General features: G+C 33.5%; 1 protein-coding gene across 4 annotated transcripts in view; it reads right to left on the reverse strand.

The window, feature by feature from the left end:
* Window positions 1–18972, reverse strand: part of LOC112207695 (uncharacterized) — a 145374-nt gene that overhangs the window by 100611 nt on the left and 25791 nt on the right. Inside the window, exon 3 of one of the 4 annotated variants that reach the window (XM_063787735.1) lies at window positions 818–17903. The exons of the other annotated variants lie outside the window; for them this stretch is intronic. The gene's annotated coding sequence lies outside the window, so the exon portion shown is untranslated. Of the gene's footprint in view, window positions 1–817; window positions 17904–18972 lie in introns of those variants that run through there. 4 annotated transcript variants of the gene reach the window in all.

Below are 18972 nucleotides of genomic sequence, written 5' to 3' on the forward strand. Positions count from 1 at the left end.
GCCATTGATACACTGGAAGTTTGGTGGAAGAGATGCAAAATCATTCCAGAGCAAAAGCTGAAAATTTTTTTCTGCAAAGGGCAAGATAATAAACATCTTAGGCATTATTGACCATTTTAAAGAGCAGCTTATAGTCACCAAAAGGAATATCAACAAACTAGAAAGTGAAGATGAAGAATTATCCAGAATGCAGAATATGAACCAAAAGATAGAACATAAGATAAGCTGAAAGACATGGAGGATTGAATAAAACTATCCAAGGAATATCTAAAAGAAATTCTGAAAAGAGAATAGTAGGAATAAAAATCATGGGATTATAATAGTTTGCTTCTACTTCTGGGATGAATGTAGTAGTTGTATAAGACACATACTCTTATTAAAATGACAAGAAAAAGCTGGATAAATTATAAAAGCCATATATTTTTTAAAGCATGAGGGAACTGTAGAAACAATGATGAATAGATGAACTAAGAGTACAGACATACCTGAGTGTTCGAAATGGGCCAAAGAGCATGATGCATTCATAGCGTCTACTAGTCAATTCTGGCACAAATTAGGAAGTAGAAGGCATGTTCAATGGAGGCAAAACAGTAATATATATATAAACATGTGGGTAAGTCTAAAGAAGCATTTGCTATATTGAATCAAACAAATACAATAAAGTAAAACAAATACTAGAGAACATTGTTAAGCTGAGTTAAGTTTGGCTCAAAGTGCCCATTGTACTTGCCTAATTAAGTTTGGCCCAAAGCGGCATCCATACATAGTGACTGTATGTATGTGTAATGTGTAAATAAAACTTAATGTGTAAATAAGTAGTAAGCTAATGTAGATATATGGACTTGTAACCAAGCAACTGAGACTCAACCAATCATAGGAGCCAAACCCTTAGTCAATCCTAGGCTGAATGCTGCCAAATTATGCCCAAATAAGGCAAATATTGAACTGCACCAATCAGGGAAACTCTGAATATAATTTTATATGTTCTGGTTATAAATACATCTCACCACTCTGGATGTGGAGTCACTCTGAACAATCTTTGTTCTGGGATGGTGCCTACTTCTCAAACCTTTTTCTTGGTCAAATAAACTTAGTGAAATTTAACATGTCTTAGTTGCATTTTTTTAAACAACATTCAAAGACCTACAAAATAGGACAGGGAACTTGTATTTAGACTATACTGTCTAAATGCAACGTATTTATGCTAGTTATTTGTGTGTTATAGAGAATATAGTGATATTGATATACCTTAAGTCATTTATGTACATCGGGAAGAGGAAAAAAAAAGTTACCCAATTCAATGGAAGTCAAACGAAGAAGCAGAACAGAGCTACCAGAAAAACATGATAAGAGTTAAAGAAGATGGGAGCTCAAAGAGGAAAACTGTCACTGAATTTGGGGAACTTTTCCTTGCAAGCCAAGTTAACTTTTATTCAGATAGAATTCTCAGATGAAAAAGACAGAAATTATAGTCTATGGCTGACAAAATATAGAGAGCCTGCCCAGAGACTTTTGCTATTCTAAGCTAGAATCATAAGGTTAATACACTCCAATGAAGGAGAAAACAAGAACCAGCTCTTGAGCATACTTGAAGTCTGGGACCAAATCTGAGTTGTTCAGATACTGATATTTTCACCCTGATTTAAGATGATCTGATATGGGTAATGCTTGCATAAGCAAAACTTCTGGAGGAACTTATCTCCATAGTAGACAACAAGGTAATCTTAAACTATCCTGACACTAATTGGGTGTATAAACTTGGCCAAGTCATTTTTCCCTTTGAGTCTCAGTTTCCTCAACTGTAACGTGAATATGAAAGTAACTAACTTGTAGGTCTGTTTTGAAAATAAAGTCAATTATTTTGGTAAATCATTTGTATGCAATATAGCATACATGAGAGAGAGAGAGAGAGTTTGTGTGCATGTGTTTAGAGAGAGATGGAGAGAGAGACACACATACACAGAGAAGAATCAGTATATTGTTAAGGATAATAACATCCAGAAACAAATCGACAGACAAGAAAAACAATTTAAATAATAGAATTATCAGACAGAAGTTAAAGAACAAAACATAGGCTTAAAGATGCACACAGGAAAATACAAATATGATCATGGTAGATTTAGAAAGGAAATACCTGCTAGAAGTAACAGAGAACTACTAGAAAATTAACGAAGTGCAGTAGGAAGAAAGAAAATAAATTATTGAAGAAAAGTTTCAAGATACAAAGGATAGAGTTAAACGTTAATATATGTCTAAACTTTACCAGGAAAAGAGAGACAAAGGCAATGACTAAGGAAATAATAGAGAATGTTTTTAGTACTGATTGAAGACAGATATAAGCAGATTTAGGAAGGTCAACAAATTCTGAGTGGAGTAAGAAAAGTACAATGAAGAAAACAAAAGACAAAGCCAAAATTCTGTAAAGCAGCCTGAAAATAAGGCTTATTACCATTAAATAACAACATTTCAGTCTATAGAAACTTACATCCTAGGAGAGGGAATACTTTAAATAAAAAAGTAATGGATGAAAAGAGAAAAATTCCATCAAGTGGGATAACTGTTATCCATAAAGAAGTAGCAGGTGAGATGGGGAGTAAAAAAACAAACATGTATAAATCCTCTTATTTTATATATTATAGCTCAATTTTATTCCCACCTTTGATAATCCAAAAATTATACACTGATCAATATATCTGTTCTAAATGTTAAGATTCCAACAGGTAGATCATGTCTCTCAAAATGTGTTGCACATTGCCTCAACTGGAGGTTCATGATGCGTATTAAAATAAGAAAGGCTTAGAGAATTCTTACAGCAAGGAAAACAATGTAAGTTTATTTAATTTAGTGTTTTAGCTATATATTTAATAATTATTTTAGGTAGGCAGTTGTTTAAAGACAATAGAAATTACTTGGAATTTAAAGCAGGCAAAAATGAATGCGTTGGAAAAGGACAACGCAGCTCTTAGAATTGAAAAAAAAAGTAGGTGAACCAGCCTCAGGCAGGAATCAGAGAGCAAGTCAGAACCAATATCAGAAAAAGGAAGTTCTGCTTTTCATGTGGCTATTGTCCTGTCAGTCATGACCGCTGGCCACTGCCAGCAAAGTATGCACAGGCATTTTCTGGAAGGCTGCTGGGCTCTGCTTTAGCTTGTCACTTCCCACTTTACCATTGGATTCAAAAAATCTATCCATCTGACAGGAATAATTTCAGACTCTCTGCCTACTTCTTACCTTGCAAGGTTAAAAATGCAAGGAATGAGTGGCTATTCTTGGGTCTCTGGTTTACATTTTAGCCTCCAGTTGGTGGGAAGAGAAAAATCTACTCACAAACAGCTTCAAAACGGAAAGGTCCTTCCTATATTGGCATTCCTACATAAAAGTAAGTACGGGGGGGCTTGACAAATGGACATTTGTCTTCAAAGAACACATATTCTCCTTTAGACAAAGTTTGCACTTATATAGCACAATTAACCTACTTCTTATCAATCAATAAAACGAAGAGACAATTACAGAACAGGATAAGGTGTTTGCAAACTATGTATTCAACCAGGTTTGATATCCAGAATATATAAGGAACTCAAAAAACTCAATAGCAAAAGAAAAAGTTGATTAAAAAATGGACAAAAGAAGACATACAAATGGCCAAAAAATATATAAAGAAATGCTCAACATCATTAAGCCTCAGAAAAATGCAAAACAAAACCGCAATGAGCTATTACCTTATCCCAGTTTAAATGATGGATATTATCAAGAAGACAAAATATAACAAATGGAAACGATAATGTGGAGAAAGAGGAATGTTATACACTGTTGGTGGGAATTTAAAATAGTATAGCTGTTATGAAAAGCAGTATGGAGTTTCCACAAAAAATAAAAAAGAGAACTATTATATTACCCAGCAATCCCACTACTGGGTACGTAATCAAAAAAAATGAAATTAGTATGTCAAAGAGACATCTGCACCCAGGGATATTGAAGCACCATTCAAAATAGCCATGATATGGAATCTGCCTAAATGCTCATCTAACAACAAATGGATAAAGAAAATGTGGTGTATAAATGTATATCTATCTATCTATCTATCTATCTATCTATCTATCTATCTATCATCTATCTATTTATCATCTATCTATCCACCCCTCCAGAACAATATTCAGCCATAAAATGCTGTTATTTTTAGCAATGTGGATGAAGTTGGAGGACACTTTGTTAAGTGAAATAAGCCAGGCACAGAAAGACAAGCACTGCATGATCAAATTCATATCTGGAGTTTTAAGGATATGGAGAAAGATGTTAGGTTTTTTCCTTGTGTGAACAATATTTAAAATTATTATATTTGGAGAGATAACTAGAATACTTCTGCCAACTTAACTATGACCCATTGAATTGCTCTGAATTATAAATCAGATACTCTGAATTAGCACTTCACTACCATTTTTAAATCTACAGCATTTATATAAATTAATAACTGCTGTAGAGCATACTACTCATGGCTGAAAAAAGTGACCTGATGATTCGAGCTATCTAAGACCCACCTGATGTCTGACAGCACTAAGGATCAAGCTATCACCTCTCCCTTAACACATCTTTCACACCAGTGTGCTAGAGCAGATAGCTGAAAAGTTTTCCCTAAGCCAGAGATCATTCTGACAAGGCATATGGAACAATGGAGATGTCAACATGCTTTCAAGACAAGTAACAGTAATCCTGGCTCTTAACTTGCTTTAACAATAATGAATTCTTTTATCAAGTCCTGAGGCATGAGGGCTTCCAGGTGCCGTATTTCCAGGTGCTTATCAGAATTTTTCTTTGCTGATAAGAACAATTGTTGCAGCATGCTTTGCTAATCATATACAGAAAGACAAGAAATTCATATTCTAATAATAGAACACAAGTCCATCTCTTGCATCTGATTTAGCCAGATTAAGTCACCTTTCCACCAATATCAATCTGGAAGTGATATCATGAACTAAATGGTGTCAACCTGGGGTTTGTATTATATCTCGACAAAGGAAAAGAAGTTGCCATCATTGGCAAGGTACATACAGGATACATCTCTGTTTCGGCAGATGGGATGAGATTTCCCTGATTCTCCTACACTGCAGAGGGTAGAGGGAGGTATTTATATAATACACAGAATTTTAATTGAAGAAGCAAAGAGGAATGGATTAATGGGATTAATAGTGTTTATCCAATACAAGATGAAAAACAACATATTATTGTTTGTATTGTGATGGTTCTGGAATAAAACACATCATTTCTCTAATTTTAGTTAGATCTTTGCTGAAAGAAAAAGATAAATAAAATACCCTACAGTTTATCCATATCCATGTTCCTCTACACTAAATATTCATCTTTGATTAGTTATTTTTAACTATATTTGATTTCTTTATAAATTACCTTTTGAAACTTTAAACACATAAAGACATTGTTTCCCCTTAAAAGATTTTTCTTTTCCTTTCTTTTGTTTTTTAATCTAAAACTTACTTTCAAAAACAATGACTTTCATAAACTTGCAACTTGTTAAATACAGTATTTTTATTAACATTCTAGTTTGTAACACAAGGCAAAACCTAAACACTTACCATTTATAAATAATGGGTAATACTGTTTCAACTTAACCTTGAGAATGTAGAAAAAAAATTGAGTCCAGTCTGATAGCAACCAAAAGATCTCAGAAACAGTAATCTTAGTGCTCGCCTGGCAGACACAATCTGCACAGAACTTAATCAAAATAAGATTAAAAGTCCATAGCAATTTCCTTGAGTGGCCAGTCAGATAGCCCCCATTACAGTCACCAACCAGCCTGCCCCTGGGGCCTATTTCAGAAATAAATTGGTTTGTAGATGAGCTGATGCAGAAGAAGGAAAAAAAAATGTTTTCTTGAGACTGTACCTAAATCTTATCAAGTAATACAGGGAAGCTTCAAAGTCTTTTTATTCTGAAATGTTATTTTATTCTGCTTTATATCATCTTAAATTTATTAGTATTATATTAAATATTAGTTTATGTAAGCTTATTATTTGACTCTGTATAGGATATAATAGATGGCATTGAATATTTAATAAGATAGCAACAGCAATAACACCTGGGAAATTGTTCAGGGAAGGATTCTATTCAGTTATTAAAAGATTTGCATACTTATTTCACTAATATTACTAGCAATCACAAGCATTGGGTAATGCTAGACAAATCTGCAAGAGGTACCGTTATTCCAGCACCTTAAAAACATTTTTCAATCTGAAAGATACTTCTAGATGTTTTGTTCCATAACAGAGCAGATGATTTCTAAGTGTTTATATCACTGAAACTTCACAGTATTAGTGGAATATGTTATCCTTTATACCAAAAGTAATCAGATTATTTTATAAAGCAATTATCAATTAAAAGTAGATTACTAAGAACATACCGTATAAAATGACTTATGGGCTATTAATTCTGCATGCATTGCCACATTTGATTGTCTCAAAAAACCTCCTGAAATATGTATTCTTAACACACTTTTATTGAGAACATTATGAGTAATAAAAGTTGAAAGATTTTCCCAAAGACGTACAAGTAAAACAGGTCCTCAAATAAAGTTGTTTTATTCAATGTTGTTTTGCTATAATGTAGATGAGAATAAATATTGATTCCTGGACCCATCTGTGTAGGGTCTGCATGTTCTCCCCATGCCTGCATGGGTTTTCTCCAGGAACTCCTGCTTCCTCTCACATCCCCAGGATGTGCATGTCTGGTTAATTGGCATTTCCCCACTGTGTGTCCCAATGTGAGTGAATGTGGTTGTGCCCTGCCATGGAATAGCATCCTGTGCAGGGTTTATTCCTGCATTGCATGCTGAGTAAGAATAGGTTCTTGCCACCCGAGACTCTGAACTGGAATAATTGGGTAAATAATCATCTTACTTGTTTTTATTAATCTTTTTAAAAATGTATGTATACCTCACACTTATTTCAGTGTTGAATGTTATAAGTGTTTTAGTCTCCATTTAGAAGTACAGTGATAATATTGTGACCAGAAATATGCAGTAGGAACTTATATCTTGTTGTATCAATTGGCCTATGGTAAAATTTGTTTCATTGTTCACCATTTTGCTGATAGTTGCAGTTTCCAATAATCTACTGATATTAAATGTGGACTTACTATGTAAACAATAGCAAGGATCCTAAATCCTAGGTTATATCTAAGTTTAAATGGCTTGACACCAAGTCAGAATTGCCTTATGACCATGCTCTTATAAGCGTTTCATTTTTTAAAACAGTGCAAACTGAATTTTGCATGAGAATTATCATTAAAAAAATTTTTGTTACAGATAGGATCTTGCTATGTTGCCCAGGTTGACCTTGAAGTTCTGGGTTCAAATGATCCTTTTGCCTCAGCATCCAGTGTACCTGGGACTACAACTGTGTGCCACCATACCCAGGGCTGCAGGAAAAGTTGTTATGTAAAGCAGTGATTTATGAAAATAAGACTTTATTTGGGCAACACAGAAAATGTAAACAAAAAGAGTTGCTCAACATAAAACTTACTCAAGTCACAATTTACCTCTGACATGACATATTTCCATCCACTTCAGAAAAAAAATATGTATACCTTTTTATTTCTTTTTTTCTTTTCTTTCCTTTTTTTTTTTTTTTTTTTAGATGGGCTGGAGTGCAGTCACAGCTCACTGCACCTTTGAGCTCCTGGGCTAAAGTAATCTTCCTTTCTCAGCCTCCTGAGTAGGACATGCACCACCATGTCTGGCTAATTTTTAACATTTTTTTGTGGAGATGGAGTCTCGCTATGTTGCCCAGGCTGGTCTTGAACTTCTGGCCACATGCTATCCTCTCACCTCGACCCCCCAAAGTACTTGGATTATCGGCTCAAGTACTTAGATATATTAACCAGGATCACAGAGAGCTTGATTTTGTAAGTTTGAGTTAGCATGTAATAACTGCAGTTGATTTTGATGCATGTATTTAATGAGAATCATTGCTTTAGACTATATGATATTTGAAACAAAAGAGCAATAGGACTGCATGGCACAATATAAAGTCTGTTATGACATAGTGACTTTAATATATTTTAATTAAAATTATAATAGTAAAAGCTAAAAATGACAAGACAATTGTTAGAAATCATATCACGACAGCATAATCATGTATCCACAAGTGATTGATACAATAACATGAACTGACATTTTGCTGCAATATTAATCAGTTAATACAGGTTTTTAGGTTTCAGTTAACTGGTTAATCATAAAATATTATATAAAATATTATCAAATTGTGTAAGTCATCTCACTGTATTCTAAAATTTATGTTATTTTATATTTCTAATCTATGTTTTGCAGAGATCATGAAAATTTTACTGGGTAACTGAAGAAGAATTGTCCCAAGGACTTGAATAAATGTTAATGTTCATAACAGTATGTTCTAAAAAGAAATTTAAGTAAAAAAGGAAAAAACATATTTCATTTTAAAAATATCTACCCATGCACATCATTCATCTAAAAAACCCATTCAATATAATCATCTAGTTATGTAAAGATATACCCAATAGCTACTTAAAATAGAAATATTCTATTTCATTATTAGAAATTATTATTTTAAAAGGTTGTTAAAACATCAAAAATATGCTTATTTCTAGTAACCAGAGAACACAGCAGGGTTATGAAACTTTGGATTCCTGTTTGATGTGGCAGGTAACTAGATTAACAAAAATACAAGGTTTTGAGTTTCAAAACAGAATAGCATATTTAAAAAATACTTGGTGGGTGTCTGGCAATTGAGAGACCTTAGTAGCACAATCATTGGTCTTCACAATCACTGCCAGGTACTCTTTCAAACTAGCTTGAATAACTGCAAAACACATTATCAACCCAGCTTCTTTTTGCTGGACCTGGGCATATATAAACTGATTAGATTTAAAAATAAAAAAATTGAGTTTTTTCAGTTGTGTTTGAAGAGGTGAACCCTTGGACTCAAAATCTCTCAAAAGTCCTGTCTTTCACTTCAGAATCTGCATTAATTTGCACAGGAATATACTTCTGTGTTTTAATAAACACATGCAATTTTTCTGTTTTCATCTTGCAAGTAATGACAGCTTTGTTCTCAAACCAATTTTGTTTTTTATAGATTTTATCCTGATATATAATGAAGAGACAATTACATGATCTGTGTAGAAATTCTTCCTCTAAACTAAATTATACTACCTTAGAAATCTGACATGAAAGTACCAAAACTATGTAAATTGACCTCACCAAGAAAATTATTACATAAAACAGTGATTCATGGAAATAAGACTTGATTTGGGCAACATAGAAAGTATTAAAACTAAAAAGGAGTTGCTTGAGATAAAATTTACCCAAGTGACAATTTTACCTGTGACAAACATATTACCATCCACTGCAGAAACAAATGTGTTTAGTTTATTAAAGTATATGTTTAACAGCAAAAAATAAATAGAATAAATTTATTATCTCTATCCAGTGATAAACACAATTCTAAAATAAAAATGAAAACATCCTGCTTATATTTGCTATACTATTTCATGCATTAGGCTAACATATATGGTTATTTCCATGCTTTCAGGATGTGTTTAACAAATCTCTTATACATTTTCCTATTGTTGTCATTTTAATATCTTGAATATAATATTAAATAAACATTTCTACAAATAATTTGAACCTCAAAGTTTCATAAACATCTATCCTTCAATATTTAGGCCTAAAAAGTAATGTCCATTATCTATCAAATTCTAAATTTGAACTTATTATGGTTTACTCCTACTTTTTAATTATTACTTTGGTTAAAGATACTTCATGATATTATTAAGTTCCTTACTAATAATGTATATGGTTGTATTACATTCATTTATCCATCAAGACTAACTTTGAGCTACTATGAAATATAATTCAAATCATTCACATAATATCTAATGAATGATTACTATAATACAAAGCACTATACTAGGTTTCATAAGTGATACAAAAACAAGTGCAACCGCCTCAGTAACCAACACATTTGCAGTCTAATAGAGGAAAACAAGCCCTGTTATAAGAATAATTATAGTAAAAGGCTATATAAAATACAATCCATTTTGAGACACACCTTCAACTCTATTTGCTAATTCTCATTTTCACTCTTTAGTTTATTTTTAGATTAAATAGTTATTTTCACAAATCAGTCTGAGGACAGAGTTTTTTGTTTTGTTTTGTTTTGTTTTGTTTTGTTTTGTTTTTGTGAGTCATCAGCACTATGCAATTGCATATACCTGTTGTGTTTGGTCTACAAAGGCTGAACATCATGTAATAGTTTTTATGCATTTTGTTCATAGGTTACTGGGTGCTTTAAGGCAAAACTGAATGAGTTTCCAATAGTCAGTACAAAACTACAAGAAATACAGGCACAAAGTGCCTGGGGTTATCCTCAGATGAAGTTAGATTTGAATTGCATTCAATAACCTTTTTTACAATGTGTAGATGCTCAAAGCAAATACAATAGTTTCTCTTTGCCTCTGTGACTTGAGTTCATAGTGTTGTGTTTAAATATAACTTTTGTAATGTCTACTTCACTGAAGAAACTTTTAAAAAATTTGACTTATAATGGTTTTCTGTAATAACCTATGGTGCTTGGTTTGTAAAGTAAAACAGGAACTCAATTTAGTACCTACTGAATAATAACATTTTTTAACTGAGATTCCACTCATAAAGCACCTAAATTTTTAAAGTTAAAACATATTATATTGACATTAAATTTAAAAAGAATAAACAAGTTAGAGAAGAAATAAAAAAAAAATCTTCGGAGAATAAACTGCTTCCAAGTATACAAGTACTAAAGAGGCTACACACTGGTATGCTCATTATAAATAAAAACATTCATTCATGTATTTTTATCTCATTACTACATATTTAAAATAATCTCTTATCATTATAGTAGGCCATCATTTTCCAAATAGCATCAAGAATCCTTATCTTGAAATAGTAATCAGATCATGTAGTTCTCCTGATCAGATCTCTTCACACTCTAGAATAAGATGCATACCTTCATTTTAGCTTTTAGACTTTTTTCTGATCTAGCTCTAGATTATTGTTTGATCTCATTTTTACTATTCTTCTCATTGCTCATTCAATTCAATTTCAAGCATAATGATTTTTTGCTCTTTTTGGAATACACTAGCTTTTTGATTTCATTAGAGCCTGTACACTTCCCTCTTCCTGAAATGTTCTTCCCCAAATTTATGTATAGCTTATTTTCTCTCTTTGTTCAGGGCTCAGTTCAATTGTAGATTGTTCTCTACCTTGAATATGTCTTACCCCTCATTTGACTGGTTTTCCTTCATATCAATTATTTGTATTCTAAAATATTTTATATTTTTCTGTTGACTTGTTCACTGAGTTCCTTCCTCTAAAATGTAGCTTCATGAGGGTGATATTTTGTTAAAATTGTATGCTACTGTATCACTAGAACTGAGAACAATGCCTGAACAGAGTAGCTACTCATGACTCATTGGCTAAAACAAGTTAATGAATGAGAACAGGCAGGTAGAAAGCCAGGAAGGAAAAGAGGATATTATATTAAGTTGAATGAGGGATTAAATGAATATAAATAAGCTGAAAGTAGCACAGATTATGCAATATGCTTAATAAAGTATGTTTGTCTATTTTCGTTATGTAATCCAAAGCCTGGCCAATCACAAAACTTGCTTTTTACTCACTTTCTCTTTCTTCCCTGTTTAGTGCAGCATAAAATTAGTTATCGATTTTATCTCTTAATGCTCTGCCTCTATTAGTGAAAGGATCTTCTCTTATCATATTTCCAGTCCAAAGTTCAGTGGAAACTTTTTACACTCTTACAGTCTATTTGAAATCCTTATATCATAAACATACCAGCACTTATCCCAGCACTATTCACAGTAGCAAAGATACTGAATCAACCTAAGTGTCCACAAATAGATGATTTGATAAAGAAAATGTGAGATGGTACCATCTCACTCCAGTTAGAATGGAGATCACTAAAAAGTCAGAAAACAACAGATACTGGAGAGAATGTGGAGCAATAGGAATGCTTTTACACTGTTGGTGGGAGTGTAAATTAGTTTAACCATTGTGGAAGACAGTGTGGAAATTTTTCAGGGATCTAGAACTAGAAATACCTTTTGACCCAGCAATCCCATTACTGGGTATATACCCAAAGGATTATAAATCATCCTACTCTGAAGACACATGCACACATATGTTTATTGCAGCACTGTTCACAATAGCAAAGACTTGGAACCAACCCAAATGCCCACCAACGATAGACTGGATAAAGAAAATGTGGCACATATGCATCATGGAATACTATGCAGCCATAAAAAATGATGAGTTCATGTCCTTTGCAGGGACATGAATGAAATTGGCAAACATTATTCTCAGCAAGCTAACACAAGAACAGAAAACCAAACACTGCATGCTCTCACTCATAAGTGGGAGCTGAACAATGAGAATACATGGACACAAGGAAGGGAACATCACACTCCACAGCCTGTCAGAGGGTGAGGGGCTAGGGGAGGGATAGCATTTAGAGAAAGACCTAATGTAGATGACAGGTTGATGAGTGCAGCAAACCACTATGGCACGTGTATACCTACATAACAAACCTGCAAGTTCTGCACATGTACCCCAGAACTTAAAGTATAATAAAAAAGATTTCCACCTAAAGATAAGAAAATATGATGATATACACAGTGGAATACAATTCAGCCTTTAAAAATAATATACTCATGAAACATGTATTTTGGAGCAGTTTGGATGGAACTGGAGGACATTATCTTAGATGAAAGTCAGACACAGAAAGACAGATACTGCATGTTCTCATTTATAAATGGGAGGTAATTAATGCATTCACATGGACATACAGTGTGCAATGATAGAGACTTGGACATGAAGACTTGGAAGAGTTGGGGGAGAGTGAGAGGGGAGTAAATGATAAGAAATTACTTAATGAGTACAAGATATGCTTTTTAGGTGATGAATATGCTGAACATCCTAACTTCACTATGCAACCTATGGATGTAACAAAATTACAGTTGCACTCCATAAATTTATAGAAATAAAATAAAATAAATTACATTTTAATAGAGACACTATCAGAGAAATACACCAAAATGACTGGACTGAATTGGAAATGGAAAAGGTAGAAATCTCATTTTCTCTTCAGAGACTATTGCAAATTTTTATGTATGTAATACACTAATCACATCAGATGCCAGTTTTAAGTACATATTTTCCTCCACTGTGTAGATTTGTTTCAATACGGAAAAATTTCAGAACATACGTAATCAATACAAAGCCATTCTCAGTAATTTATTTTCATTCCATGCCATGTTACTTAGGTTTACATTTACTACCTTAGAAAACATTATGTACAAAAGCTTTTCTTTCTTATAGTGAATTAAATCTCCAACTGCTTTTGTTTCTATTTTAAGAAAGTAAATATTATGACATAAATGTTTGCAATGTTTTTGTTTAAATAAAGTATTTCTAGATTTCTCTTAATTCATAGTTACGTTTGTTTCTTTATTGATGTTCAAACACAGACTTTTAAAAATTCATATTTTTTTCAAAATGTGTGACTATTTACTTTCTAGTTCAATTTAAAAAGCATTTATCATAAAAATGGCAGTATCTTTTTGTACAGATGCTACCTCTGAATCAAAGCCTCTCAGCAACTGGCAACAGGAAGCTCTAATGCACTTTAACCCTAATAGTTATAAAATATGCAATCATCTGAAATCACATACTGATTTCCACTTCTTTTCTAACTACGGTTATATGTAAATATTTCACTTTCAAAAATAGATCTTTGCCTGTTTATTTAGTTTTTTTTTCCCTTGGCTTAGAAATAGTTTTTATGAAATATTCAAATACAAACATAGTCTCTAAAAGCAAAGTATGGTTCTTTGACAGCCAAAACACTTTCCCCTAAGCATTTCATTAGTTATATAAGTGATAAATGTTTTTCTGAATGGGAATTTACCTAAAGTGTTTCAAAATTAGGTGACCATTTGTGCTTTCCAAACCATACAGAACTTTATATTTATTCCTGGGTAAATCACCTATTTCCTTGTTCATCAAGATCAGGTGAAATGATATCCATGTGAGATAATTAATTCCTCTGCTATCTATTTTATTATACTTAGTTATTCATCTAAAATAAATATCTACTATAACAAGTAAAATATATAATAGTGTAGAAGACAACAAGAGTATGTGTTTGCAGTATGTGTAATAGAGTTAAATATATCTAAATATAGTATATCTGTACTAAGGCAATGAACATCAATTTTAGCTAATCACCCTCATTAAAGCAAAGGGCACTACCATATGTGACATAGTCGTCATTGACAGTCTGATAAATCTTGTAGCTGAGGTAACGGACAGGGAAGAGTTTGTGATAGTGAAATTTGTAGAACTAAGATCAAATTACCAAATACGTAGGCATTATTAAACAAATTCTCACCAATTACTTCAAAAATATTGTAACTTCTATTTAATATTTCTTGTTTTTAATCTTAAAAACTCTAAATTGAGTAGAATTTGAAATAGCAGTAAATTTCAGGTTAATGGAAATACAATCACACTTGTTATTATTGTTCAATTTTTTTTATTAAGTCTGAAGAAATATTTACTTGAATATGACATCTAAGAATGATGGACAAAAGCTTTTTAAATTTTCTTTCCACTCCTTTTTCTGAAAGCTTTGATACAAAAATCATTTGACACAAATGATTTTTTTTGTGTGACAGGATCTTACTATGTTGCCCAGGCTGAAGTGCAGTGTGCTCATGCAATCCTCCCATCTCAGCCTCCTGAGTAACTGGGACTACAGGCACATGCCGCCATGCCCAGCTAATTTTTGTATCTTTAGTAGAACAACAAGGTTTTGCCACATTGCCCAGGCTGGTCTCCAACTCGTGGGCTAAAGTGATCTGCCCACCTTGGCCTCCCAGTGTTCTGGGATTACAGGAGTGAGCCACTGTACCTGGCTGATGCAAATGATTTCTATTATTAATATCTTGCAGTTATTCTTCCATTGGATAACCATCAATGTCAAAATAAAGATTATTAGTTACTGAAGGACTGAAAAATCAAAAATCAACTTCATGAGATGCTTTACAAACAAGTGTTCTCTTTTAATATTTGACTCAGTAAAAGTTTTTAAGAAAAGTTAAGTTTGTGTTTTTATTTGTGTATACTCTCTAGTGCTTAAATGTATCAGGATAGAACTTTTCTAAACTAGGTCAGTCTTTTTTCCATATCTATGGTTGAATACTTCAGTTAAATAAAGCAATGGTAGATAGCAAACTATGTTATAATTGGCATTTGGGGCATTTGTTGCAATTAATTGCCAAAAAAAGCATATCTCACCACGATTGATCTCTCATTTTTCCACTCTCATTTATTTCCCTTCACTTTCTTCTTGGCTTCTGCAAAAGCATTTGTTTTTCCTTTTTCTTTCTTCTTTAAAAAAATATATTTGAAGAGATTTATTCTAAGCCAAATATGAGTAACCATGGCCAGTGACACAGCACTCAGGAGGTCCTGAGAACATGTGCCCAAGGTGGTTGGGATGCAGCTTGCTTTTATACATTTTAGAGAGGCATGAGACATCAATTAACTACACTTAAGAAATACATCAGTTTGATCCAGAAAGGTGGGACAACTCAAAGCAGAGGGAGTGGGGGTGGGAGGGGTTGGGGCTGGCAGGGGGGTTGGGGGATGGGAGGGTATTGGGGTTTGGGGGTTGGTTCCAGGCTATAGGTGAATTTAAACATTTTCTGGTTGATAATTGGTTGAGTTTGATTCAAGACCTGGGATTGATAGAAAAGGAATGTTCAGGTTAAGATAAAAGACTGTGGAGACCAAGGTTCTTTTGAAGTCTTACAGTGGCTGCCCTTAGAGACAATAAATGACAAGTGTTTCCTATTCAGATCTTTAAAAGGTACTAGACTTTTAGTTAATCTCTTTAGAACTGCGAGGGCCATTTTTTCATATTATAATTTATCTCCTTCATGTCTGTAACAAAGATAGGAATCGCTATAAAGTGTCTTCCCAGTTTCTGCCTAACCACATCCCTGGATTTCCTGGCCCCTGCCTTGGCATATGTTTGGGGTTAGCCTTCTCCCACTGCTAATTTGTATGCCATAAGATGGTTGTTTTGTTCCTCAGTACATTTATGTCAGATATAATTGTTACTGTAGTAAACAACTATTGTGTAAAACAATGATAAGTGAGTGTGAAAGTAAAAAAACAAATCAGAAAATAAAGCAGAATGTAAATAATTGATAAAGACAAGTTCTGAAAAAATATCAAATTGGATTTAGGAGTCAGACACCTGTAAGAGGTTTATTTGAGGGGCTAAGTGTGCTGGTATTTACACACATATTACTTCTTGTGTCTCTTCAATTTATTGGTTCATTTCAAAAAACCAAAGCTAAAAATCATAAAATATTCATTATGTAAAAAGAAACAAAGTTCAATGAATCCATACATACATACCGAAGACCTTTGTCGGATAGTTGACAAGTATATTTGCATATATGTTTTCCAAGGTAAAAGAAAATTTGTGGCTGGGCACGGCAACTCATGCCTGCAATCCCAGCATTTCGGGAGGCCAAGGCCGGTGGATCAACTGAAGTCAGGCATCCAAGACCAGCCTGGCCAACACGGTGAAACCCCATCTCTACTAAAAATACAAAAAAATAGCTGGGCATGGTGGCTGGCACCTGTAATCCCAGCTACTTGGGAGGCCGAGGCAGGAGAATTGCTTGAACCCGGGAGGCAGAGTTTGCAGTAAGCTGAGATCAAGCCACTGCACTACAGCCTGGGCAACAAGAGTGAAACTCTGTCTCAAAAAAAAAAAGAAAGAAAAAGAAAAAAGAAAATTTGTAGGATATGGATAAGTAATTTATTTTAGAAGAATTTTTTTTTTTTTGTAGAATGATTTGTGCTAAAGCAATACATCTCTTTCTATCATATACTGATATCTTGAAAACTTTTATAACGTTTCTTGTCACATTCAGTATTTTAAAAATAGGATTGATTCTAAGTTTTGAGTTTATGGTGCATTTGAATATTAGAGATATTATCTCTTATACATTTCAAAGCTTTGCTGCATTCTAAACTCAGTCCTGCCTTAGCCTTAGTAATGGCAATGAAGTGCGGGGATAGAATGTTCACTATTTTTTTATGTGCTGTTAAAATTTCATACCTCCTGTTCTATCTTGAAGTCTTACAGTTTTGGAATGGTGAGTGGGGGAAACAAGCATAAAACTATTACATAATTCATGCAGTTTTCACTGGGCAACAGTATCTATCCTCTGAATGGTGAAATGGCTACTTTTCATTTATTTATTTTTTTCTTTCCTGGGGTAAAACGCTTGAAAACTGCACCACTGGGAAATTGCAGCTATATTCCATGTTTCAACATAGTCCATGCTTCTTTGAGTTGGCCACTTACTGTTTACTCTCATCTCCTTAGGTTTAGCAGTAAAGACCTGTAAGATTTCTTCTGTTAGGATCATCTAGCCATTCCAAACATTTCTCTTAGATTTGATTCTTTCAAGACAAATCAACCCAATAAAAATCTCATAAATAAAGGTGAGCTAGCTACCACATTTGGTGTTCTCATCTGACCAAACCAAATTTTATGTATACATTCAATTCTCAATCCAACCCAGTCTGTTTGCCTAAGCCATTCCAGACAAACTTCCACTTCGAAGGTTTTAAATGCATAAGTCAGATAGCAATCCTTCAGTTGCCCCAGAGGCACATCACGTTCTTTGAATGCTTCAGTATAGTCCTCTTCATTTAGCAATCAGTGAGGCAATACACTGGCATCATGATCCCTTTTTTTAGGAACTCTGTACAAAATTCCCTTTGAAAATATAAATTTTGGAAATGAGTGATGAGCAAAGGGGTTTCATTAACATTATCACAATCTCTTGATATATCTGCTTGATAATGTAGCACCTATTATTTGGGGCCATTAGGACCTTGGCAGAAATTCTGGTAAATGTAAAGAAACCACATTTAACATCCAGTTAATTTAATTTTTGTTTGTTTGTTTGTTTTGTTTTTGTTTTTGTTTTTGAGACGTTGTCTTACTCTGTCACCCAGGCTAGAGTGCAGTGGTGTGATCTCGACTCACTGCAACCTCCACCTCCACCTTCTGGGTTCAAGCAATTATCTTCCTCAGCCTGGGATTACAGGAACCCACCACCATGCCCACCTAATTTTGTATTTTTAGTAAAGATGGGGTTTCACCATCTTGGTCAGGCTAGTCTTGAATGCCTGACCTCGTGATCCACCTGCCTCGACCTCCCAAAGTGCTGGAACTACAGGCATGAGCCACCTTGCCTGGCCTCAATATTGTTTTTAATAATTTCTGCTTTACTTGCAGTTAATCATATCAGGCCGTCTACCATACCCAGTTGTGTCAGCAAGAAGATCTGTACAATGATAAGTAACACATGGCTCCCAGGGCTAACATATTCCTAACACTTATATAAACACTTTTTCAGAAATTTGACAATATTTTATAATTAAACAATATCTTATTTTACAAGAAAAGATATGGTATCACAATACTCTGAGCAAAGAGTTAATTTGCTTCTCAAATTTCCTAGATAATGAAGTAGTCCTAAAATATTTAACTCAGTATTGGTAATAGTTTCAATTTGAGGAAGTGTTCTGAATAGCCTTTTAATGCTGATGTCATAAGATTGTGTTACAAACACAGACTTTCATTTAAAGACACTTTATTTTTAATTTTGTTCTAAAAAATAAAATTATATATAAATACACATGTATCCTAAACTATATATGTATAATATACATATATGTATATATATACACAGAGAGAGAGAGAGAGAGAGAGGAGAGAGAAACAGAGACAAAGAGAGCCATAAATCCTGAATTTGTTGTTGTCAATGGTGTTTGATAGC

Source organism: Pan troglodytes, chromosome 11 (genome assembly GCF_028858775.2).
Source record: "Pan troglodytes isolate AG18354 chromosome 11, NHGRI_mPanTro3-v2.0_pri, whole genome shotgun sequence".
In the NCBI taxonomy this organism is placed as follows: Eukaryota; Metazoa; Chordata; class Mammalia; order Primates; family Hominidae; genus Pan; species Pan troglodytes.